The sequence below is a fragment of the Phocoena phocoena genome, chromosome 13, assembly GCF_963924675.1.
Source record: "Phocoena phocoena chromosome 13, mPhoPho1.1, whole genome shotgun sequence".
In the NCBI taxonomy this organism is placed as follows: domain Eukaryota; kingdom Metazoa; phylum Chordata; class Mammalia; order Artiodactyla; family Phocoenidae; genus Phocoena; species Phocoena phocoena.
Genome location: NC_089231.1, coordinates 40,257,211 through 40,284,027, shown reverse-complemented (window position 1 = coordinate 40,284,027; position 26,817 = coordinate 40,257,211). Strand labels below are relative to the sequence as shown.

Below are 26,817 nucleotides of genomic sequence, written 5' to 3'. Positions count from 1 at the left end.
AAGGGATGTTTCCTTGGTACCTTCAGTGCTTTGCTAATGCAAAGTGTGGTTCGTGAACTAGCAGCAGCATCTCTGTCACCTGGGAGTTTGGAAGAAGTGCAGAATCTCAGGTCCCAAGCCACGTCAACTGAATGAGTATCTGTTAAAGTGATTCAACAGGTCACAGGTGATAGATCTCAGATCTCAAGTGATTTGTTTTCATACTGAAGGCCTTATTCAGAACACCAGTGATAACTGGGTTTAACAAATGTCCTGATGGATTGTTTGGTAGGGCTCTTAAGCCAACTTTGAATGCCTTGGGAACACTCATCATTTACACAAATACTTGTTAAATGCCTGGCTTCTGTAGTAGAGTGTCAGCTTTATGAGAGCAGAGATTGTGTCTTCCTTTTCCAGCCATGTATCTTCAAAGACTGCACAGTGCCTGGTAAGCAGTAGGCACTCAATAAATGCTTCTTGAGTGTATTAATGAGCCTGTTCAGAAGTCAAAACTAGTTAATCCCAAGCAATTCAGGCAAGGTAATATTCAGGGCAGCGGGTAAGAGCATAGGACCAGAATCAAAATGAAGGTAGGTCTGTGTGTAGCTTTTCAGCTCTAAGCCCCAGCTACCCTGGCCTGAGTTTCATTTCCTGGTTCCCTTGCATGCCCTATCTCTTTCTTTTTTTAATAATATAAAATAATATTTATACATTTGAATCTTAGTCATATCTTAGTGCCACATACATATGTATATGTGTATGTATATTATTTTTAGGAAACTAAATTCCGGACTTTATTAGGATTTCACCAATTTTCCCATTAATATCCTCTTTCTGTTCCAGAATCCTGTCCAGGGTACCACATTGCACCACATTGCATTTAGTCATCATGTCTCCTTAGTCTTTGGTCTGTGACAGTTTCTCTGTTTTCCTTGTTTTGTGTAACTTGGGTAGCCTTGAGGAGTACTGTCCTGGCTGTCTTCAGTGGGCAGCTTTCCATAGACCAGATAGGATCATCTAATACTGGGAAAAGGCTCTCATATTCAGGAAAGTAAGGCCCTGACAGGAATAGCTATTTCTGCTGGTATTTGTCTGTTTATGTAATATGCTTCTGTAACAACTTACAGAAGTTGTAACAACTTACAACTGTAGTACTTTGTTTTCAGTAACAGATTCTTGGGATACAGTTCTTAATTGGTTGAGATTCAGAAGAGGGTTACAACATTGCAAATGTGAACCACTATTTTAAAATATACTGAGTTTTTATTTTATGATGGGTTAAGAGCTGGGCCGAGGTGGAGGGGCTAGGAAAAAGGAGAGATTAGCTAAAAGAGGCAGTGGGTCAGAGAGGGACCATGGAGCACGGAGTGACAGATAATGCAGGAAAGAAGACTGGGGCAACTGCATAGAAGGGAACTAGAAGTGAATACTTGCTGTTCGTTCATTGACTCAGTTAATATTTATTGGGCGCTTATTGTGTGCCAGTCCAGTGGTAGATACTCAAGATAACCGGGGTTGGACAGCATTAGATAAACATGCAGGTAAGTACATAATAATTATACTTGTGATGAGTGCTAGAAAGAAAAGGTAAAGGGTGCTGGAGAGACTGTGTTTGTGTGGTGGTGGGGAGCTGCTTGCTTTTGGTTGGCTGGGTTGGTAAGGAAGTCTTCTCTCATTTGCATTCCTCGCTCCAGCTTTTGGGGACCTTCCATTGTTACCCCCACACTGCTTATTCCTTCTTTTTGTTATTTCACAACACACACGCCCCTTTCTTCATAGGCACTGTGTTTATCTTTAGCTCCGAGTCTTTACATAAGATTTCTTCTTCCCAAGACATCCCCATCTCCGCTTCCACTTGTGGAAGTGCTACCTCTTGTTCAAGGATTTGTTCAAATCTCATCTCCTTTATGAAGTCTTTCACTGTTGATTTATGCCTGTGTTTGTCACTCTACTTGAGTTTATGGTGTTTGAGGGTACGGATAATATTTTACGTTTATATCTATGTGTCTGCAGTCCACCACAAAGCCAAAATTAATAAAGAGTTGTTAAGAAGGTACATCTATTCTGAAGTGTTAACATTTGGGTGATGAATCTTAAGAGTAGTGAGTGAAGGTCCAGTTTTGGGCCTTTTTTTGTGTGTGTGTGATGAAAGAAAGTGCAGCATTTATTTCAGGGCACCAAGCAAGGAGTTAGGGACAGCTAGTGCTCAAAAAGCCCAAACTCTGGGCTTTTTTAAATTAAACTTTTTTTGGTGGCATAATTGTAGATCCACATGAAGTTACAAGAAATAATTATGAAAGATCCCATGTACCCTTTACCCAGTTGCTCCCAGTGGTATCATGTAAAACTGTAGTGCAATATCAGACCCATGAGAGTGTCATTGATATAGTCAAGACACAGAACATTTCCATCAGCACAGGGTTTCTGCATGTTGTTCTGTTATAGCCATACCCTCTTCCCTCCCAGTTCCATCCACTCCTTAAGTCCTGACAATCACTAATGTGTTCTCCATTTCTATAATTTTGTCCTTTCAAGAATGTTTTATACATGGAGTCATATAGTAAGTACCTTTTGGAATTGGCTTTTGCCCCCCATGCCCCCCCCAGCATAATTCTCTGGAGACTCATCGAGATATTGGGTGTATCAGTAGTTGCTTCCTTTTTATTGCTGAGTAGTATTTCATAGTATGGATGTACTTCTATGGTTCTTTTAACCATTTACCTGTTGAAGGACATTTGTTGTTTCCAGTTTTGGCTATTATAGCACCATTGGTTGAAAAGGCAACATTGTTTCCTCCATTGAATTGCTTTTATATATGTAAAAAAAAATCGGTTGGGTATACTTGTATGCGTTTATTTCTGGGTTCTCTGTTCTGTTCCATTGATCTATGTGTCTGTCCCTCCACCAGTATTGTACAGTCTTGGTTACTGTGCAATATAATAAGTCTTAAGTAGGTGTAGAATGATTCCTCCCACTTCATTCTTTTTCAGAATTGTATTAGCTGTTCTTTCCTTTGCTTATCCATATAAATTGTAGAATAATCTTGTTTATAAAAAAATCCTACTGGAATTTTGATAGGAATTGCATTAGACCTGTATATCAATTTGGGGAGAATTGATGTCTTACTATGTTGTTTCTTCCAATCTATGAACATGGTATGTCTCTCCATTTCTTTAGATCTTCTTTGATTTCTTTCATTAGCATTGTGTAGTTTTATCATACAAGTCTATGTTTTGTTAGATTTTGTTGGGGTTTTGTTAGATTTACATGTAAGTATTTGTATTTTGAACAATTGAAAATGGTATTGTATTTTACAAGCAGCTCATGCAGCTCAGTATCAAAAAAACAAACAGCCCAATCCAAAAATGGGCAGAAGACCTAAATAGACATTTCTCCAAAGAAGATATACGGATTGCCAAGAAACACATGAAAGGATGCTCAACACCACTAATCATTAGAGAAATGCAAATCAAAACTACAATGAGGTATCGCCTCACACTGGTCAGAATGGCCATCATCAAAAAATCTACAAACAAATGCTGGAGTGGGTGTGGAGAAAAGGGAATCCTCTTGCACTGTTGGTGGGACTGTAAATTGAGACAGCCACCATGGAGAACAGTATGGAGGTTCCTTAAAAAACTAAAAATAGAACTCCCATATGACCCAGCAATCCCACTACTGTTCATATACCCTGAGAAAACCATAATTCAAAAGGAGTCATGAACCACGATGTTCACTGCAGTACTATTTACAATAGCCAGGACATGGAAGCAGCCTAAGTGTCCATCGACAGATGAATAGGTAAAGATGTGGCATATGTATACAATGGAATATTACTCAGCCATAAAAAGAAATGAAATTGAGTTATTTGTAGTGAGGTGGATGGACCTAGAGTCTGTCATACAGAGTGAAGTAAGTCAGAAAGAGAAAAACAAATACCATATGCTAACACATATATATGGAATCTAAAAAAAAAATGGTTCTGAAGAACCTAGGGGCAGGACAGGAATAAAGATGCAGACTTAGAGAATGGACTTGAGGACACGGAGAGGGGGAAGGAAGCTGGGATGAAGTGAGAGAGTGGCATTGACATATATACACTACCAAATGTAAAATAGATAGCTAGTGGGAAGCAGCCGCATAGCACAGGGAGATCAGCTCGGTGCTTGTGACCACCTAGAGGGGTGGATTAGGGAGGGTGGGAGGGGAACACAAGAGGGAGGGGATATGGAGATATATGTACCTGTATACCTGATTCACTTTGTTATAAAGCAGAAACTAACAACATTGTAAAGCAATTATACTCCAATAAAGATGTTAAAAAATGGTGTTGTATTTTAAATTTTGGTGTCCATGTGTTTATTGTTAGTAGAAGTATTAACTTTCTTTTGTTGATCTTGTATCCTGCAGTCTTGCGGAACCCATTTTTTAGTTCTAGGAGTTTTTCTGTAGATTCCTTGAGACTTTCTAAGTAGACAACCATGTCTTGTCAACATAGGGGCAGTTTTATTTCTTCCTTTTCAATCTGCATGCTGTTTACTTCCTCTTCTTGCCTTATTGCACTGGCGAAAACTTCTAGTACTATGTTTAAGAATAATAAGAGAGGACGTTTTTGCCTTGTTTCTGATCTTAGGGAGAAAGCATTCAGTCTTTCACTATGTTTTGGGTCAGTCTCTGGCAATCCATAGTGATGCTGTTGGCTAGAAATGACTGGCACTCACCTTGGCCTGTGGTGAGCCCCCGCACAGACATTTCCCCTTCTGGAGCCAGTTTTGTGTCTGGACTGGCCCTTGTGCTCTTACAGTGATTGTAAGACACACCTCTGCAACAACCATAAGGGAAGTTTGAAAAGAAAAGGTTTATTACTTACAGGTCCTGGAGGAGGGTACATGGCGTGCCTGAGGCCACACAACGAGTTTGTGGGTAAAGAGTGCAGACCTGGCTTTCTGCTTTTTTTGGGGGTTGATGGTGAGGGGCCTAGGGTTTTGTGGATTTTCTCTTTATTGGTGAATGTAAGACATAAGAGCAGGAATTAGGGCACAGGAAGGGAAAAGCAAGCTGTCAAGTGGTCAGTTATCTAATGACTAGAGCTTTCTTAAAGAAAAAAAAAAAAGTAACTTTATGGGTGGGGCAGCATGGCTCTTTATCTAGCTGTGTAGCTGGCAATATGTTTATTCAAGATGGTTGTCTTTGAACTGGATGCCTGGGAAATCAAAAGCTTAATGTCAGGCATTTACATTGTACAATCAAAAAAGCTAGTTGTCAGGTACTTATCCTATACACTATTAAGTATGGTGTTAACTGTAAGGTTTTTCTAGATGGTCTTCATCAAGTTGAGGACATTCCCTTCTGTTTCTGTCTCTGAAAGTTTTTGGCATGAATGGGTGTTGAATTTCATTAAGTGCTTTTTGCGCATTGATCTTTATATGTTCATGTAATTTTTTTCTTTAGCCTATTGATGTGATGGATTATTTTGATTGATTTTTAATTGAGCCAGCCTTGCATTCCTGGAATAAACCCCACTTGGTCATGGTGTATTATCCCTTTTTTTTTTTTTTTTTTTTTTTTGCGTTACCCGGGCCTCTCACTGCTGTAGCCTCTCCCGTTACAGAGCATAGGCTCCGGACGCGCAGGCCCAGTGGCTATGGCTCATGGGCCCAGCCGCTCTGCGGCACGTGGGATCTTCCCAGACTGGGGCACGAACCCGTGTCCCCTGCATCGGCAGGCGGACTCTCAACCACTGCGCCACCAGGGAAGCCCTGTATAGTTTTTTTAAATTAAAAATATTTTTACTGATTGATTTAGGTATTACATTATATATACCTGGCTAATCATTGTCTAGTGGTGTCATAATTTTTCCTGTTCAGATGAAGCGCAGAAACCTTACTTCCCTATACATCCCTTTACCTGCCCACATTTTTTTTTTTCTTTGTGGTACGTGGGCCTCTCACTGTCGTGGCCTCTCCCGTTGCGGAGCACAGGCTCTGGACGCGCAGGCTCAGCGGCCATGGCTCACGGGCCCAGCCGCTCTGCGGCATGTGGGATCTTCCCGGACCGGGGCACAAACCCGTGTCCCCTGCATCGGCAGGCGGACTCTCAACCACTGCGCCACCAGGGAAGCCCTACCCGACCACATTTTAATACAATTGTATTTATTTCTTTTACAAACATTTACAAGTGTACTAGACACTGTGTTATAGTTTTGCTTTCACAAACATAAATTAGTAAACTCAAGGGGAGAAGGAAAGCCTATTTATCTGTATTTTTGCTTACTGTGTTTTCTCTTGATGTGTCAGGATTCATTCTCTTATTTCTTTTCTGTTTTTTAGCCATTCTTAAGGGTATGTCTGCTGGCCACAGATTTTCTTTGTTTTCCTTCATTTGGGGATGACTTGATTCGCTCTTCATTCCTGAAGCATATTTTCTTTGGGTATAGGATTCTGTGTTGATCTTTTCTTTCAGCACTTGAAAAATGTTGTACCACTTACCTCTGGCCTCCCTGGTTTCTGATGAGAAATCCACTGTCTGAATAGTTTTTCCTCTGTAGTTAAGGTGTCTTTTATCTATCACTGTCCTCAGGATTTTTTCTTTATTTTTAGTTTTTAGAAATTTAATTGTGATAAATGTTGGTTTGGATTTCTTTGGGTTTATCCTCTTTGCATTCACTCAGCTTCCTGAACCTGTAGGTTTGTGTCTCTTTCCAAATTTGGGAAGTTTTCACCATTATTTCCTGAGTGCAAGTGCTTTTTCAGCAAACTCTCTTTCTTTTCAAGACTCTGATGACTTAAATGTTAGATCTTTTGTTATGGTCCCACAGGTTCCTAAGGTTGTCAGTTCTTCTTTAGTTTATTTCTTTCTGTTGTTCAGTTTGAGTAATTTCTGTTTTTGTATCTTCGAGTTTCTTTGTCCCTTCCATTCTGCTGTTGAGTTCATCAACTTAGCTTTTTATTTCAGTATTTTTCAGCTCTAAAATTTCCATTTCGTTCTTATTTGTATCTTCTATTTCTTTGTTGAGGTTATTTATTTTGAAATTTCTTGTTGAAGCGTTTCTGTCACAGCTGCATTGTAATCATTCTCAGATAATTCTGACATCTCTGTCATTTTGGTGTTGGTATCAGTGTCTTTTTCATTTAGTTTGAGGTCATCCTGGCTTTTGGTATGGTGAGTGTCTTTTTTTTTTTTTTTTTTAATTAAAACCTGGGAATTTTCATATTCTGTGAAATTCTGGATCTTACTTAAGCCTTTGTTTTAGCTGGCCTTTTTTTGACACCACTCCAGCAGGGGTAGGGGTGGCATGTGGTGCTACCTTGTTATTGCTAGGAGGAATTAGAAGTACAGCCTCCCCACTTGGCCTCCCTTGACCCAAGAAGTAAAGTGTTTTGTTACTGTCAGATGGGGTTAGAGGTTCAGGATTCTCAGGGGACATGATATGGAAGGGTGCCTTGTTACCAGCTGACATGGATGAAAGCCTGGGCTCCCTACTTGGCCTCCTTAGCACCAGTCTAGTGTGGATGGGGTTGGGGTGCCTTGCTACAGCCTGGTGAGTATATGGAAATTTAAGCTACCTACCTGACCTTTGCTGGCCTGGGTGGGCCACAGTTTTTTCTGTGGTTTTTGTCTGGAGTAGAGTCATTTTTTTCCCTTAGCGTTTTCTGTCTTGCTAAGATGTCCCTTTTTCGGTCCTTTGGCTAGAGAGAGCAGGCTTTTGTTGGGCTTTTTATGGTCTGTGCCTGTTGGCATTTCCAGTTGGCCAGCTTCTTCACTTCCAAGTTTGGGGTATATGAGGCAAAAATAAAACCCAGGGTAGTCACCATTGTGTTGTTCCTCAGGGCCTGAGGTCTTGCCAGTCTGCCTTCTTCTCTCCACATTTAAGAGTCTTCTTATGTTTGTTTCATATGCACTGTCCAGAATTTTTAGTTGTTAGTGGGAGGAATAAGGAAAAGTACATCTACTCAATCTTCCCGGAAGCAAATGTCCCTGAAGGACCAGTTTTTAACATTTTCCCTTTGTCACAGGCTGATTCTTTTCTAACATATGTAAAGTATGAATTATAAGAAAAATGAAATTAAAAGCCTACAATATATAACTTACAATTTTTTATTGTTAGATTCAGTAGATGTAAAAGTTCTGTAACATTGCCGTCAAAGTTTCTAAGTGCTTACTGTCAATCTCTGTACTTTTCATGGAGTAGGTGCAAGCAGTTTGCTGTCTAAGGCCCACACTTTGACTAGCACTGCCTAGGGTATGACTACTTGATTCTTTTTGAAACTAGAAGTCAGCGATCAGCCATTCAGTTTAGTTTCTCCTCTGCTATTTTCCTTGTATTTTTGTAGGGATGTCTTCAATGTGAAACCCTTTTAATCCTTAAGGAGAAGGAATGTTTTAGGGCAGCTGTTTCATTAGCGATCAGTTCAGAGTGCACCTCTGATTTTATGTGACTTATTTCTCCTTTAATTTTTAGAGTTCTTATAAAATGTTATAAGTTATAGAATAAATTCCTACAAGTGTTTAAAGAATCCTTTACAATCATTGTAATTATAACTTCTAATGTTACATAGAGAACATATGGTGGTTTTTGGTTCTGTAAAGATGTGTAAATGTAGGTTTCTGGCATGTAATCTTTTGGTTGGTGACCTTAGCTGTGGGATAAACGCTAAGAGACACTAGATAAACCGTTTTGGGGAGACTTGAGGTGAATTGAAGGTAGTTCTTTAGTTTAGATGTCATGGTTTTTGCTAGATCTTTGTGTCCTTGGTAGTTACGACTTCCTTCTTGTTAAAAAAATTTTTTTTTTTTGGAGTATCAGTTCAGTTATAAAAAGGAGTAGAATTTGCATTTGTTGGTAAAGCCACATGCTAAGTTATTGGATTGGTCTTTGGAAATTGCACATTGCAGTTTATATTTATTGTTTCTCCTAAGGTTAAAGAGTGAGTGAAATTTTCTGGGAATGTTATAATTCTCATTTTTCCATCTCTAGGGATTTGTGAGTTATCAATAAACACTTTTCTAGTATTCACCAGTCCCTGTGTGTGGCAGGGGCTGTAGAGGGTAAGTGAGGCCAGACTGCTTCAGAGAGAAGTCCGTATTCTGCTCATAGTCAAGCCGCAGAATTAGTTTTAATTATTTTAAGTGTTTTCATGCAGAGAGAACACTACCTGATGAAATAGGACTGTTGTAGGGAGAGCAGCCATGAGAGTTTCAACTTCTACCCAGAAATAGGGGCATAAGAGAACTAAAACAGTTTTGCCACTCGGCATGGAGAATGGTGGTAAGATGGTCTCTGATCTGAAACTTGGGAGAGGAGTGAGAAAGTAGAGGGAAGAAGAGGTTGGTTAATTGTAGACTAGGAGTCTCTGAATAGGGCTGGAAATCCTATGATGAGCAGCCTCTGGGGCATTTCAGTGCATGAGCTATAAGGACACTGTTGGAGAGAAAGGAGCTTTGTGGTAGAAGCTTTCGACTGGAGATGTCCTTGAGTTAGAGGAAGGGGTGTAATAGTGGCAGCTTATCAGCCAGAGTTTATCATCTGGTGTAGTGGGCTCTTACCTCAGAAGGGGAAGTTTGAGGAGTATTAGAGAAACAAGGAGTTGGTTCAGATAGACTGGGATGTAAGCTATTGACAGTTGGAGATGGTGCTGCAAAACACAAATAAGACACAATATGTGTAGCACTGATCAGTGCCAGGCACTATTCCAAGTGTTTTACGTATACTAGTTCATTTAATCGTTATAACAGTCCTTGGAGGTAACTACTCTTATCATTATCCCCATTGTTTAGAGGAAGGATGGAGGAACTGTAGCCCAGGGAAGTTAAGTGGCGAAGCTGGGATGTGCACCTTCCCTGTGTCTGTGCATTTAACGTGGCAGTCTGGCTCCAGAGTTTATGGTCTTAACCACTAAGCTAGATTGCCTGGTTAGAATAGTGTGGACAAGATTAATAGGGTCTTTGAATACCAAGCAGAAGAATATGGACATTATCTGGAGGACAGTAGGGAGACATTGAAGGATTTTGATGGGACTGTTGATTGACATCAGAATTGAACTTTAAAATACATGTAGATGGGTGATTTTTATTTTAAGACTAGAGGTAGGACTTGAGACTAATGCGCCAGTCTAGTTGACCATGTATACAGGAACATATAGCTGCATTTTTAGAGATGGAATCAGATGTTCTTGTCAGTGGATGAAGGAAAGAGAGAAGTCAGTCACTGGACCTCTAGGAGAATATCACCATTAACAGAAATGGAAAAAACAGGAGAGTTTGTTTGAGGATAGTTACTGAGTGTGTCTTGAGACATGTCCAGTTGCAGGTGCCAGAGAGGGACTCCAGGTGGAGCTGTCCTGTGGCCATCGTAATTGTGGAACTTGATCTTGGCAGGAGAGGTCAGTTCTGGAGGTACAGATAAGCGTGAGCAGCATGGAGTTGGTGGAAATAGGGGGTGGTGGAGAGGGCCAGGAAACGAATTCAAGGGGATGCTTATATTTGGGACTTCAGAGAAGGAAAGAGTCTTTTTTTTTTTTTTTTTTTTTTGTGGTACGGGACCTCTCACTGTTGTGACCTCTCCCGTTGCGGAGCACAGGCTCCGGACGCGCAGGCTCAGCGGCCATGGCTCACGGGCCTAGCCGCTCCGCGGCATGTGGGATATTCCCAGACCGCGCCACGAACCCACGTCTCCTGCATTGGTAGGTGGACTCCCAACCTCTGCGCCACCAGGGAAGCCTGGAAAGAATCTTTTACATCGTCATTGAGCAAATATTTATTGAGTGTCTGCTGTGGGCCAGGCTATGTGAATACACAATGAACAAAACAGACATGGTTCCTGTGCTTGTTGATCATACAATCTTATGGGGTAGACAAAAATAGAGACAATTAAATGAATAATGGGAGTTTTCACAACAAACAAACAAAATAAATAATGGGGAAATGATGTTTCAGCTGAGACCCAGAGGTCAACAAAGATTTTAGTACAGAGAGTGGGGCAAGAAGATTCCAGGTAAAAAGAATGGTATGTGCAGAGGCCATGTAGCAGAAGAGGACTCACTCTTTTTAAGGAACTGAAAGATCACTGTGGCTGAAGGGCCACTGGTGCAGTGGAAAGTGAGGTGAGATGCAGGGAGAGAAATTGGCAGGGACGATGGGACGGGTGATGCAGACCCAGTGCTGTTGGAAGGCTCTGAGCAGGAGAGAGCCCTGTCTCAAATTTTAGGCAGATCACCCTGCTGCAGTGTGGAGAACGGATTCATGCAGGAGGTAGGATGGGTGGAAGAGAAGCGTGGAGACCAGTGAGGAGACTTGCAGGAGGCCTGGACTACAGTGGTGGCAGTGGGTGTGTGTGAGGCTGAAGACGGCTCTAGTGTCTCTCTCAGCAGGCTGCTCGGGCCCTACCTGGCCTTCCCCTCAGTGGTGCTTTTTCCCCTATCACATCATGTATCGTGGTGATGCTCAGTTTATCCATCTGTGTTCCTTCTGGGCTGTGACTTCCTTAGGCAAAAGTAGGGACCTTCACTTACTGGTCTCTTAAGCACAGGTGCTTTCCAGCTGAGAAGTGAGCTGTAATGTTGAATAATAAATTAGCGTGCGTACCTTTCGAGGTGCAAGACTGTGGTCAGGTTTAGACTGAGTCTTTCCTGTTTTTTTTTCCTTGAGAGAAACTCCAAGACCTGGGCTGGCTGGTGGCAGTGTTACAGGGGAGAGCGTGCTGACTGTGGGGCCTGTATGGCCTTCAGAGGTGTTTTAAGATGCCTGGCCATTGGAAGGTCGGGAGGAGAATTAGAAGAGAACAGAGTCAGGAAAGCCTTGAATTTGGGGGAGGAGGCCTTGTGAGGAATGACGGGCACTCCTGTGCAGTGCTGCTGGGCAGGCCGGAGTGTGGGAGACTTGCTCTGCTCCCTGCAGTTCCAGCTGCGAGGTGACGGCAGAAATCCTATTACAAGGTGATCAGTGGTGACGGCAGGTGGAGCCAGTTCCCTGAGGAGCTGGAGAGGAGGAGGGCGGGGCTTGATCGGGGCAGTGGAGGAGGTGACTTCTAGGACAGGAGGAGCGAGCCCATTGCCTGTAAGCAGTGGGAGTGGCCTGTGAGAGCAGGGGCCCAGCGCGGGGCTGACGCTGACGGGACAAGGAAGCAGGGCTGTGGTCGGAGGGGACAAATGCCCCCGCAGGAGGGGGCGGCCAGCCATCTGCTCCGAGGACTTTGCTCTTGGCGTGTGCTCCCTCCCTGGGGGCAGAGGGTTCTGTTTTCCTAGAGAAGCCAGGAATCCTGATTTTGTTTTGAGTGCAAAGTCCTGATGTTTAAATGTTGGCAGTTCATTTTTAAGAATCTGGTTTTGTGGGGAAAGGAGAGACAAAACCCTCATCTCTGACAGTTATCTCAGGAGAAAGGGCTGGTGAGTGTGAGAGACAGGAGGAAAGCGTGTGTGGAACAAGGCTTCCGAGGCTGTGGGAAGGGATGCGACTAAGTGTGCAAGTGGGGAGGGGGAAGGGCTCTGAGAGAGCAGAGGGCGCGTGAGGTGCAAGTGAAGTGGAAGGAGCGCGGGTCTGAGGAGGAGAGACTTCGTGGAGCTGGGGCCAGGGCCGCGTAGCGTGGCCACAAGGGTGTGCACATGTGGCTGCCTGGGCTGTGAGGTGGGTTTCCGGTGGACCCAGCCAGCCTGGTGTCCGGACTTTCTCTGTGATGTTAATATCCTGGAAGTCAAAGCAGAACAAAACAGTGGGGCTTGCCTAGGGTTAGGACTGAAAGGCCGAAAGGTCCAGTGGGTGAGGGAATTTTTGTGTGTCAGGAGGGTGAAATAACAAAGGTTGTGTGACTTCTTGGTTGGTAGCTGAGCACGTGGAAGGTGGGGTAGGGCTCAGGGGCAAATGGAGAAGGGCAGGTTTGGTGGGGTGAGGATTGTGTGTGCTAGATGGTGGGGAGACCGTGGCCAGGTGTGGTCTGTGTCTGCGTTTGGTGTGGGCCGAGGTATCCGTGTAAGGTGTGGATGGGCAGGTTGGTATTGGGCCCTGAGACAGAAGACAGAGCACCAGGATCCGGGCCACTGAGGACGACAGTGTTAGAAGTCAGCGTGAGTGTTGCAGCCGATGGAAGATGGAGGGGATTGGAAGTGAGGAAGAAGGCGGTCAATCCAGTGCTGACATCAACCCATTGGGGAAGGTTGGGTGGTGTCTTGAAGATCAGTCTCAGAATATAAGGTTACATATTTTGGGGGTGGGGCCTAAATGAAAGCATATTTTGACTAATCCACAGTTCACACTTAATTATTACAGTACTCTATTTTAATATTATGGTAAATGTAGAATACCCTCATATATAACAAAAATGTAATAAAATAATATGTAAGAAGATTGGGACTGATCCATTTTTTTAGGGCAGACAAAGTGGGGTCCACCTGCAGTGCACTTTACTCACACCCACAGCAATCCTTGATTGCCAGTCCTGACCTGTTCTGTTTTCATTTACTAGCAGCTCCAGTCCTGTGAGAAGTGGCAGTGACTAACCCAGTCACGCCATCACCTGGACCCCTAGAAGTCCTTGCCAATATCACTTTCTGAGGGGTCAGGGGCTCCACAAGGGTCTTGAGATTTCCCTTAAACTTTCAGCAGTGGAAGACCATTGGCTTTGTTTAGTAACCAGACTGTAAGCCTATGGCAGCAAGCTGCTGCCTGTTTACTTGCCACCTTCCAAACAAAAGTAAACAAAAATGACTGTGAATTTAGGGCTGCTTTCTTCTCTCCATATGATGTCCACATGTTTCTGCATAAAAATACTACTGGAAGAGTAAGGAGACTAAGGTCATTTTTTTGTATTATTAAGTAATGGGAATTTTTTTAAAATAGAAGTTGACATTTACATGGTAACATATCCTGACAGTACCAAAAGTTATACAGTGAAAAGTAATTCTTCCACCCCAGTATTATTTTTTAATTTGCAAATGGAAGTCATAGATTTTTCTGGGCCAGATGAGAGTTACCTTAATTTTTTTTTTTTTTTGTAAATTAGAACATTATGAAGAGATACAATGACTAGGCTAGAGGGGAAAGAAACCACCAGCTAGATGCGATTTTCCGGTAGGCATTTTTAAGAAGTTAAATTTGGGGTACATTTTGAGAAATGGGAAACAGGAGAGCTTTGGGAGAGAACTTAGGACACTGGGTGTTGTTAGATATAGAAGTTAGGATAGATATGTCAGAGCAGAAAGAAGCACAAAGTCACTTAGCACGGGTTTATCTGAGCCCTGAAATGGAAAAACTTTTCTCCAGAGACTCAAAATGGGAACTAAAAACAGTAGCTAGATTCAGATTGGGCAGGAAGGTGGAAATAAGACAAATCAAAGTAGACAGGGATCTAGTGATGTAGACTAGGATAGTAAAAACAGAATTCCAGGAAAAAATTCTTGAGGACTTTAAACCTGAACCAAGCCAGCTGGATAACTTATACTGTTCTCTCACCTCTGAATAAGCTCTGCCCTTACATATTATTGAGGTATAATAGAGTTTCATTATGAACATGAACCTTTTATATGCTAAAGTGTGCTGAACTAGGGAAAAAGCGTTTCCACCAGAGAGAGACAGGGGAAGTCTCTCCCTTTATATTTCTGTATAGATTGCAGCAGTGAACCTGAGTAGACATATGGTTTTACAGTCTCTGCAATATTATACAAGGCAGGGAGAGGTAATTCTCCAAAAGGAAATTAGGATGGATGCTAGGCAGCTGCAAAGAAATGTCTCCTTTTCAATATCAAAGATTTTCATGATTCTTAAAGGGAACCCTCCTACACTGTTGGTAAGAATGTAAATTGGTACAGACACTATGGATCTAGTATGGGGATTCCTCAAAAAGTTAAGAATAGGACTACCATATGATCCACTATCCCACTTCTGGATGTTTATCCAAGAATAAAAAACACTAATTCAAAAAGATATATGCACCCCTATCTATGTTCATTGCAGCATTATTTACAACAGCCAAGATATGAAAACAACTTAAGTGCCCATCAACAGATGAGTGGATAAAGATGTGGTATATTGAATACATGCACAATGGAATACTACTAAGTCATAAAGAAGATGAAATCTTGCTATTTGCAGTAACATAGATGGATCTTGAGGGTATTATGCTAAGTGAAATAAGTCAGAGGAAGACTAAGTACCATATGATTTCACTCATATGTGGAATCTATAAAAACAGAAAACCAAAATAAATGAACAAACCAGACAAAACATGTATATGTGGAGAACAGAGTAGTGGTTACCAGAGGGGGGAGGTGGGGGGAGGGTGAAATGGATAAAGGGGACCAACTGTATGGTGACAGATGGAAACTAAATTTTTGGTGGTGAGCACCCTGTAGGGTATATAGAAGTAAAAATATAATGTTGTACACATGAAACTTATATAATGTTACAAACCGATGTTACCTCAATTAAATTTTTTTCGTAATTCTTCACACTGTAGTAAATTACTTGTATAAGACAAATAATAGCTAGAACTTATTTAGTGCTTTGCTCAATACAATTTATACTGTGTCTGATATCAGCCCTTTACGTGCTGCTTATTTAATCATCACAACAATCTTTTAATGTGGGTAACCACTTGTGTGAACTTACCCGATAATAGGTGTGAGAGCCAGGTGCAAACCTAGGTAGTGTGTGCTGCATTGCCTCTGTGCTGTTTAAAAAATTATCATGAATTAGTTAATGCTTTTAAATAAAACTGAATATTATTAATTTTAGTGTGTGTGCATATTTTTAAATGGTAGTACCATGTATCTCTTTCTCACACACACACAAATGATGTAATTTATTCAGAAAGGTAGTGAGGCAGTTCTTCAACTTCCCGAGGCTTCTTGGCTGTAGATTAGGAATCACTGGCTATCCTTGTATTGATGTGCAGTTCTCTCCCAGTCGTGGCTTCTCTTCTCCCCACTGTGTGACCATCAGTGGTGGCCCTGAGTAATCTAAGGCAGTCATGCTAGTCCCATCCCCCTTGCTAGGGATTGATTCAGAAATAGGCATGTTACAATTTTAGGCTGAGGAAAATCTGCTGAAACTTCTGGGAAAGACTTTTTTCCTTGCCCAAGGCATGGGGAAGTGGCCACTCTCTTTGTGTAGACGTTGTCGGATTTGACTGTGAGGCTCTGAGCTGCTGCAGTAATCTTGTTAAACTCAAGGAGGAAAGCAAGTATTGCAGAGGGATGAAGCGACAGTTGCCAGGCTGACAACTCTGAATTCCACCCTACCCCTGGACTAACAGTTATGTGAGCCAGTAAATTTCCTTATGTTTAAGCAGTTTGAGGTGTGATTTCTGTTCACTTACAGCTAACGGCATCTCAGCAGATGTCATAATGCAGAATTGCACTGGAAAGAGATAACGAGATTCCTTCTGCTGGATGTTCAAAGTAAAATCATCAAGATACTGTTAAATAGGCTGGTCCCCTAACCTGGCAAGGTAGAAACTGCATGAATTAGACTCAGAGGACCTGGGTTATAGTTTCTGCTTTGACATTAAGAACCTATGTCACAGACCTAAATTTCCCTATTAGCAATAACAAGAAGGTTGCCCTGAATAAGCTGTAATGTACTTTTCATCTCAGATATCCTCTGTTTTGGAACCCACAACAAATATCTAGTTAAACTTAATTAGGAATTAGGAGATTTTTTTTTTTGGAAAACAGTGAGCCATCTCAGATTTTTATTATAATTTAGTAGCCCCAAGGCAGTCTCTTTCTACAGCTTGTATGTAAGTAGCAGTAGTAAAGTTTTTAACAGTGTTTTAAAAACTACCCCCCCCCCAACCCCAAGGACTTAAAACCAGTAGCTTATTTATTTATTTATTAAAAAAATTTTTTTTGGTTTCTTTAAGATTCTTCAGATTGTTCATATGCTCTCTCTTTACTGTGGAAATTTTCAAATGTATATGGAAGTAGAATTGTGTAATGAATCCCCATATATTCATCTTCTTACCTCAGGAATTGTCAACATTTTGACAGTCTTAAAACCAGTAGCTTTTAAATGCTTATATAGTTGGCTCTTCTAGCAGACACTTTTTTCCCTGGTAAGCTTTGGAGCTAACTTAGGTCTCCCTTGCTTTAAGGTTTCAGTTGTCTGCGTATGTTTATTTAATACTGTTTTTTTTTTTTTTTAGCATCAAAAGCAGTTACAACACTGTGAAAACAAGTCTTTATATTAGCAATTGTGCTCAAACAATTATGAATATTTAGGCATTTATATTTGTACACATCACGGTAGGATGAGTTATGCTGTACTAGCATGCAACCCCCAAATCTCAGTGGCTTATGTACTGTTGGCTGGGGACTCTGCTCTGCCTCATCCTGCTCTGACACCCAAGCTGAGGGAGCAGTTACCGTCTTAAATGTTGCCAGCACTGGCACAGAGGGAAAGAGAGCAGGGCAAATTGTGCACTGTTTTTTTTTTGCGGTACGCGGGCCTCTCACTGTTGTGGCCTCTTCCGTTGCGGAGCACAGGCTCCGGGCGCGCAGGCTCAGCGGCCATGGCTCACGGGCCCAGCCTCTCCGCGGCATGTGGGATCTTCCTGGACCGGGGCACGAACCCGTGTCCCCTGCATCGGCAGGCGGACTCTCAACCGCTGCACCACCAGGGAAGCCCTGTGCACTGTTTCTTAAAGCTTCTTTGTGTCATTTTTGTTCACATATCAGGGGCCAAAGCAAGTCATATGCCTATCCCATATTTTAAGGGGATGGAAAATTGCAAATCTACCATGAGCCTGCCAGGAGAACCAGAAATATTTGGTGGACAGCATTAATGATTATCACAGTGTCATGACAAATATAAAATCTCTTCTGCCTTTCAACTTTATATGTAAGAGCCGAGGCTTCAAATCTTGTTTACTCTCATGGAACAAGTTTAGTATAGGTCATGGTATTAAAATTAGCCTCATTGTTTTATTATGTCTTGTTTATTTAAAAGGCACTTTCAGACCAGTTATTTAGAAAAAGTTCTCAAGAGAGGAAATACCAGTTTTGAGATTGGATCCCTGACTTTTTCTGGAAGATACAGACTTTTCACTTCTCTCAGGTGATGCAGTAGACCAGGGAAGGGGCAGGGTAATTGGAGCTGCTTCACTTTCCATTAGAGCAAGACCTTTCCCATCTTTGCCCTGCATCTTTCAAAAAGTAGCATTTTGGATTTGCATTCTGACATGGGTAAAATCCTGGGTCAGACCCCTGGAATATTTCAACTGGGGTTCAGGGTTCGGTATCAGATCTCTGTTTATATCTTTTGCTTTTGGAGGCTGGAATTTAAACAACAGATTCTGACTATCCTGTGTGAGTTATGTCAGTCATAGCACTGGCCATGTTTATATGACCTTCTGCAGGAAACTGTGTTACCCCCCCAGTCTCTGCTCAAACGTGCTCTTGGTTGGTCATAATTTTATAGCCCTCAGAAACATGCACCAGACAAAGGCAAGGCAGCCAGGCCAGTAGCAGCTACTGTGATAAGACTTGGCTTGAAAGGATAAGTGAGGCCAGCTAGCTCCTTTCTCATGTAGAGAATTTAACTTCCAGGACTGAGACTGAGGCTCCTGAGCCTGTTAGAAAGCCATGAGAGAGTAGAAAAGCCATGATCAGTTCCGGCTGCTGGGGGCCTTTGCATTTCTGCTTCCCTCTGTGAGCCCCCAGCCCTGTGGTCACTTCTGCCCAACTTGGCTTGGGATTCCTGGGTTCCTTGCATGTTCTGTAGGATAGGATTAGTTAGGAATACTTGTTCCAGAGACCCCGAACAAGGGTAGCTGAGGCAAGAAGAGCTACTTCTCTTTCGTGTCCAAGTCAGAGCATAGACAGCTCATGGCTGGGGTGGCAGCTCCATGGTTCTCTGGGATCTTGGTGGCTCCAGCTCTTTCCTCTGCCATCCCAGGGTCTAGTCTTCATCCTCGTGGCCTGCGTCGGCACATTCACGTTACATGCAGCAGGATGGAGGAAGAGTAGAAGAGAAGGCATGCTCTGTCCGGTCATTTTTGGACACCTCTAGAAGTTGTACACAAGACTTCTCTCATATCAATTAGATCTTGACTGATGAAGAGACTGGGAAATACATTCTTTTACTAGCTGTCCATGTGCCTTGCAAAAATTGGGGGTTCTGTAACTGCAGAAGAGGGCACGGACAGTAGACACCTCACAATCTGCTTTGTGTATCTTGAAAGTAAACTCTGTTGCTTGAGGCTGTCTCTGTGCCTTGGTATAAAAGGCATCTAAGTCACCTCTCAGAATGTCCTTCTTTCATTTCATGCCTGTTTGTATGTACTCCACTGATTGTTTCGGCCAAACTAAACAAAGATTCACTTGTTCATTTACTAAAATGCTCATTTGTTAGTGTCCGTTGTGCACTTCAAGTACAGTCCTGGGTATTGAGAAGACACAGAAATGAACTAATATGAGGTCTCTGCCCTCAAGGAGCTCACAGTTTGGCAGAGAGAGATGTGTGAGTAAGTAGTCACGCTGTCGTGTGATAAATGCGGTAATGAAGATCCTCGTGGAAGATACAAAGTATACCCGCTAGGATGGCAAAGAAGCGTGCTGGCTGCATCTTCCCCCTCTTTCTTTCTTCAAGACGCAGGAAATGAAGGCCCACACGCTGGCCCTAACTAAGCACTAGCCATGGTAGGGGCACTGTCAGTCCAAATTCAGATACTCTTTCCTATAAGAACTTCCCAGTTCTTTCCTATCCGTGGACAGAGTAAAAGCTTTCTAACGGCAAATCCTTGAATCTACTACAGGAAAGAGCAATATATATACAGAGTATATAATACACGTATAACTGTATGTACAGTGCTTTATGTCATATAACATTCTTCTTACCACAAACCCCATTTATCCAGAAATCCAGTTACCTAGTTTTATCAAAACTGGCATTTCTTTTGGACATTTGTTACATGACAGTCTTTGTTGACTGACTTACCAGTGGTGTTTTTGTTTTACTTTAAATCTTATCCCCATTTACTTTTTGTCTGCATCTGTCTTTAGAAAGCTGATCGTTGATTGGCATTAGTGGTGCTTTAGGGAATACACAGTAATCTTAGGTTGAAATGGAATTTTTATACAAAAAAATTTAGATCAGTTAAAGCGCTGTCAGCTTATCAGAATATAGGAGATAACATAAGATTAATACAGCATTGCTCCTGCGACCTATCTCCTGGGATGTGGAAATAGCTGTTTTTCAGACCTCTCCTCTGAAATGGTGTTTTCTCTTTGATGATCTTACCTAGAGCCTGTTGCTACCATTGAACTCTTCTCTGTTTGCTCTGTTAGATTATGTGTTAAGTTTATGAGTTGAAAGCACTGCTATGCATCATAGTTTATTTGGATTAATTATGACTCTAAGTTTTGTTTTAATTCTTGCCATCATAGGTATTACTGGGACTGTTAAGAATTTTTTCCTGAAAGAGAATTATTTTTTAATAGGGAAGGTGGGAAAGACAGATACGGTCAGAAGCATTTGGGAGAGAGCAGTGGCTGAGACAAAGTGAATTCATATTTTTATATTGATTATAATCAGCTGCTTGCTCTTTGCTTAGTATTAGTCCCTTTAGATTCTCTTTTTGAAGGCATATGTTGTAATAATGACATCTCAAATAATACTAAATATTTTTTGTATATAAAAGTGAAATGAATCCCTAGCGTTTGAATGATCTTCAGTGTACATTTGATTCTTTTTGATAGACGTAGAAAATTGTTCTGAAAGTCATTATACTGAAACTTGTGGAACTTCATATTGGAACATATGGAACTATGTAACTTCAGTTGTTGTTTTTTTGTTTTTAATCTGCATTGTGTCTGGAACCGTGGATGTGTCCTTCCGTGGAATCATAGAGTGTTACAATTTCAAGGAATAGGACCAGCTATATAATGTGAGTGAGTCCAGTGCAAAATGAAAATGTGGGGCCCCTTATTAAAAACCATTAAGAATTTCAAGACTGTGAGAGCAGAGCATTAAACCAAAATGTGGAGCCCTTCTAAGCGTGGGGCCCTGTGTGACTGCACAGGTCACATGTGCGTGAAGCCTGCCCTACCAGGAAATCTTAGCATGCATTTAGTGTAGGCCCCTTCTTTAATAGATGAGGATGTGTAGCATTTATGTGAAACTAGATGCTGATAAATTATTACTGTATAGAAAGACCAAAGCCTCAACCTTTAAAAATGGTGTTTCTGAAGGTTTCTGTAGGCATATTTAGTCAGTGTAATTTAAAACTACCATCAGGTATTCCCAGTGGTCATAAAAATAATGGCATGGGTAGTTGAAATAAATAATCCCACAGAATTTTATCCTAAATTGTTTCCCAATTCTCCATCCAACAGGGTTTCTTTTTTCTTTTTTAAGATTTTTGTCATAGTTTCTGTCCTGCTGCAAATTTTATTAGCTTAGATTTAGATTTCTTTATTCTCCTGTAAATGCTCTGAGAGTTCTAATGAACCTTGAAGGGACCCACAGGAAGGGGACTGAAGAGAAGCAGAGGGCATTTATAATCTACAGTGTAGATAACGAGCCCTTAAAACTGAGAACAGTGCCTGTGTAAGTGTGGTGGATATTCTATTGCTGCAGGACACATGGAAGACTAAGTAGCATGTGTTTGTTATTGAAAGTCTGCTGTATATACCCCTGCCACTATAGGTTTTTTTATTAAATTACTTTTATTAACTAGTAATCAAATAGTTTTTGTTTTGTTTTTGCAGAGTCACGTTAATTATGACTGCTGTTAGAAATAAATGGAAGCAGCTAGCTCCTTGAGCATGATTCATGGTCACATCACTTTAAAACTTAAATGTTGATCTTCTGATAGCTACTTTGGGGGGCATTTTTGTACCTTGTTTCATTAGCTTACCCAATTTTATATGGTGTGTTTTAAAAAAAAAAAAAAATCATTTATTTATTTATTTATTTTTGTCTGTGTTGGGTCTCCGTTGCTGTGTGCAGGCTTTCTCTAGTTGCGGCGAGCAGGGGCTACTCTTCGTTGCGGTGCACGGGCTTCTCACTGTGGTGGCTTCTCTTGTTGTGGAGTATGGGCTCTAGGTGCATAGGCTTCAGTAATTGTGGTGTGCAGGCTCAGTAGTTGTGGTTCATGGGCTCTAGAGCGCAGGCTCAGTAGTTGTGGTGCACAGGCTTAGTTGCTCCGTGGCGTGTGGGGTTTTCTTGGACCAGGGATTGAACCTGTGTCCCCTGCATTGGCAGGCAGATTCTTAACCACTGCGCCACCAGGGAAGTCCTATATGGTGTTTTAATAAAACTCACAGACGGTATAATGTGAATTAGACCTGCTCTTCTAAGATGGTAGAATACATTGGATAGCCAACAGAAGAGAACTATTAAAAAAATGTATGAACAAACCAACTGCTCATGGCACAGGAAAATTAGGACATCGTGGAGTTAAGGGAGTTTGTAATGCAAACAGCTACCAGCTCGTAGAGCTGCCTCTCAGCTCCCATAACAGAAATCAACTCAGTTGAACAGAAACAGTAAGAACTAACACCCTTCTACATTGAATAATTTGGGGTCATGTTTTACTGTTTTGATTGCTGTGTGCAATTGCCAGCTACAATGCTGAATCCACTTTACTTAACTTTCAGTTTTTGGCTGACTTTTCCTACAGTCTGGTGTCTAACAAGGAGCTTTTGCTTCTCTTAAGTGCTGACCCAGGAGCTGAGACCTGTGATGTGGATACCAGCCACCTCTTGTACCATTAGGGGAGAAACAGAATAGGGGATATGCCTGTTTGAGAGCGTTGCCCTTTACAAAATGGCTCTGAAGTTGATAACATGCTTTACAGATGAAATTCAGTAATCTGCTGAACATTTATGGAGTGTGTGTGATGTATAAGGCCCAGTGTTCGACTCAGTGGGTGATAGAAAGATAAGATGTCTTAATTCCTGCTGTAGTTAAAGATAAGACATAAAAATAGTTATAGTTAGAATAAAAGTCGATTCAGTGATTTAGACATTTGTCTCATAGTTATTAAGCACCTACTGCTATGAATCAGACACTGCTCGGCACGGTGAATTCAAAAATGCCTTCCAGGACCCCCAGTCAAATGGGTGGACTTGGCATACAAAAATACACCTGCGTGATGACGTCAGTAGAGGTGTGTGAAGGGAGAGGTCTGAGGAGGCGAGGAGCGGTTCCTTGAATCCCAGCAGCATGTCAGCAGGCACAGCCCTGGGTCCTGGGAGTACAAAGCCTCTGCCTTCACGGAACTTTGGGCTGAGTGTTATATGAATCTGGCAGATGGACAAGCAGAGGCCATTTCAGACAGAGGAATCAACACATGTGGAGACGTGGAAGCCAGAGACAGCATGGCACACTGGAGCCTGGGCGTGGTTAGCAGGGCAGGGCCCCTGAAGGAGGTGCGGATGCGTGGCCGGCTCATGCTGGGCATTGTCCCCAAGGCTCTGTCGGGGACGCTCTTCCACGGGCTCTTCTGTGGCTTCCTGTCTCCTCAGCAACACTGCCTCAGAAAAGCCTTTCCTGATCACCTGGCAGAGAGGAACAGGCCACATCCTTGCTAACACAGCACCTGTCCTTTTTATTTATTTACGGAGTGCTCCTTACTAGCTGACACTTTTTGTTTATTTTTGTTTATTGTCCGTATCCCAGCACTTGGCTACAGTTCCATGAGAGCAGGAACCCGGTCTGTCCTGTTTATTGCTGTATCCCTAGCACCTAGAACCCAGCATAAAGCTAGCATTTGATAAATGTTTGTGGAATCAATGTAAGTATAGAATGTTTTACCATGAATTTTGGATTTTATTCTATAGACCAGTGGCTCTTAATATTATTCTTCTCTAGACGACTTTATACCAAAAAATTATTGAAGACCTCAAAGATTTTTTGTTTTGTGGGTTATGTCTGTTAATGTTTATTATATTAAAGATAAAAACCTAGACATTTTAGACACTAATTCATTTAAAATAATAATAAATCCATTACATGTTGATATAAATATATTTTAAAAAATACCTGCTTTCCAAAGCAAAAAATTAGTGAGGAGTGTGGCAGTGTTTTATATTTGTGCAGATCTCATTGTCTAACTTCTCATAGCTGGATTCTCAGATCTTCTTTTGTATTCAGTCTTTTATGATATCATATGTTATGTAGCCTCTGGAACTCAGCTATATACTCATGATGGAATGAGAGTAAAAAGGCAAATAATGACTTGATATTAGTATACGATTAGTTTTGACCTTGCAGGCTCCTTGAAAGGATCTTGAAGACCCCCAGATGTGGTCCCCAGGCTACCATTTGAAGATCTGCTGCTGTAGGTGGATGGTTTTCTAACTTTTCAGTAGCAAGAGTATGTTCTCAAATAGTATCTTCTACCAAGCTCCAATGTATAGCTAAAGATAGAGCTGTTTGGGTTAAAGTGCATCTGTGTTGGGCATTAGGTCCCAGGAACCCTGAATTCCCTTTCTTTCTCATTCCTTGGCTAAGTTGCTAAATTGGTACCTCCAGGGTGGGAACATTGTGTGAGAGAGTGAGGCAGGTGAGCTCTTTACCACTCGGTACCATAGTTAAATTTCAGTACGTATTTTATTTAATGGCTTTTAATATATCATAGCTTACTATATTTTTGCGTGAACTACTAGTATCTTATAAAGACCATTTTCCCGTAAATACACGATCATTGGTTTGCTTTCATAAAAAAAAAATTAATTGCAATCAGAGACCTTATTTTGTTTGAGGTTTACTTTTCCAATTTTGTTTAAGAAACTTTACTGAAATTTGCAGGAACCTTATAGAAATATTTATGTCAGTAAACATTACCTAACTCAGGTTTTTAAAAACAAGTTGCTTTCTTTACACATTTGAGAGTATGTAAAATAAAATTCAGTCAAGGCCCAATATGTAATCAGACAGAAGTGAAGATGTAGAAGTGGTCTAATTCTACTTGGCAAATACAGGAGGGATTCTCATGGTCGGGAGAGTGGAGGAGAGTGGCAGCTGGCCAGAGTCAGACTGGCGCCTGCACAGGTGCTGTAAGCAGCATCACCACTGGCTGGCTTTAGTATGTTGCTGGGTTTAAAATGCAGTTATTTGCCTCAGGAAACATTCTCAAGTTGGCCTATTTTGTGACTATGTGGAACTGTTTCTAATGTTTTTTTTATCTTGAAAAAGGATCACAAGTTTCCTGTAAAGCTTCTGGTTTTGCAAGTAAATCCTGTCTCTACATTTTGTAGGTTCTGTTCTTTGGGAGTTTTATCCGATAGACAAAATGAAATGACCATGTTATAACATTAATCAATTACTGTCATCATTACCTGTACCATTAAAAAGAGAGAGAGATCATCCGTTGTGTATAATCATAACACAATGTTTATATAGAACACAAACTCTAGCTTTATTTTCTACCTTTTAAGAGGTGGAAGGGAAAATTGAGGGATACCGAGAAAAGCAATGAAAATAATTGCAGGACTGAAAAGTACAGTCTTGGTTTTGGAGTTAAATGTTTTAAGGTGTGACTTAATTACTAACTCAACTTCATACATGATTCTTCTTATGAAAAGAGAAAAATCTGTTTTAAAGAGTTACAAATAGGGCACATCTCCATAAAAGATAGAATGAGATATAATTGGGCAAATTACCTTCTAAATTAGGTTTAACATTCAAAAGAACTGCCTAATAGTGATGCCAATAAATTCCTAATTATCTTTAGAAATATGAGGGATGATTCTCATTTAACCATTCTCTCAGTAAATATTCAAGTCTATTTTGACTCGTATCATAAGTTTATTTTAAAATTTCATTTATTTAAATTTTTGAATAGGTAGCATCATAACTTTCTGAGCAGCATCTCCAGTTATTAATATTAAAGTGTGCCTGTGTTTCTTTGAAGTGGATGGAGTCATATAGCATTAACATATCTGTAGACTGTTCATCATCCTCCTTCACATCAAGAGAAGAGGAAAATACTCATAATTTCTTATAATTGTATGTCTAATAAAAATTAATTGGTGATATGTGGGGGAAATAATGTTTTAGTAATAGCTACCTTGTTTAAGCTCGCAGTCCCTTCACCTTACTCTTGATACTGCTACTTAAAGGATACCTATTCTTTCCATTGCTCTTACTACCTTCTGTGATACAATTCACTTTACTTAGTTTATTGTTTGCTGTCTGTACCTCTCTTCCCACATAGGGTTTTTTTTTGGGGGGGTGGTTATAATTTCTCATAATATTTTTTATTTTTTTAACATCTTTATTGGAGTATACTTGCTTTACAATGGTGTGTTAGTTTCTGCTTTATAACAAAGTGAATCAGCTATACATATACATATATCCCCATATCTCCTCCCTCTTGCATCTCCCTCCCATCCTCCCTACCCGACCCCTCTAGGTGGTCACAAAGCACCAAGCTGATCTCCCTGTGCTATGTGGCTGCTTCCCACTGACTATCTGTTTTACATTTGGTAGTGTATATATGTCCATGCCACTCTCTCACTTCGTCCCAGCTTACCCTTCCCCCTCCCCGTGTCCTCAAGTCCATTCTCTACCTCTGTGTCTTTATTCCTGTCCTGCCCCTACGTTCTTCAGAACCCCTTTTTTTATTTTTTAGATTCCATATAAATGTGTTAGCATACGGTATTTGTATTTCTCTTTTTGACTTCACTCTGTATGATAGACTCCAGGTCCATCCACCTCTCTACAAATAACTCAATTTCGTTTCTTTTTATGGCTGAGTAATATTCCATTGTATATATGTGTCACATCTTCTTTATCCATTCATTTGTCAGTGGACACTTAGGTTGCTTCCATGCCATAGCTATTGTAAATGGAGCTGCAATGAACATTGTGGTACATGACTCTGGTTTTCTCAGGGTATAT

General features: G+C 41.2%; 1 protein-coding gene across 1 annotated transcript in view; it reads left to right on the top strand.

The window, feature by feature from the left end:
• Positions 1–26,817, top strand: part of GALNT1 (polypeptide N-acetylgalactosaminyltransferase 1) — a 199,436-nt gene that overhangs the window by 73,867 nt on the left and 98,752 nt on the right. The gene's annotated exons all lie outside the window — the stretch shown is intronic.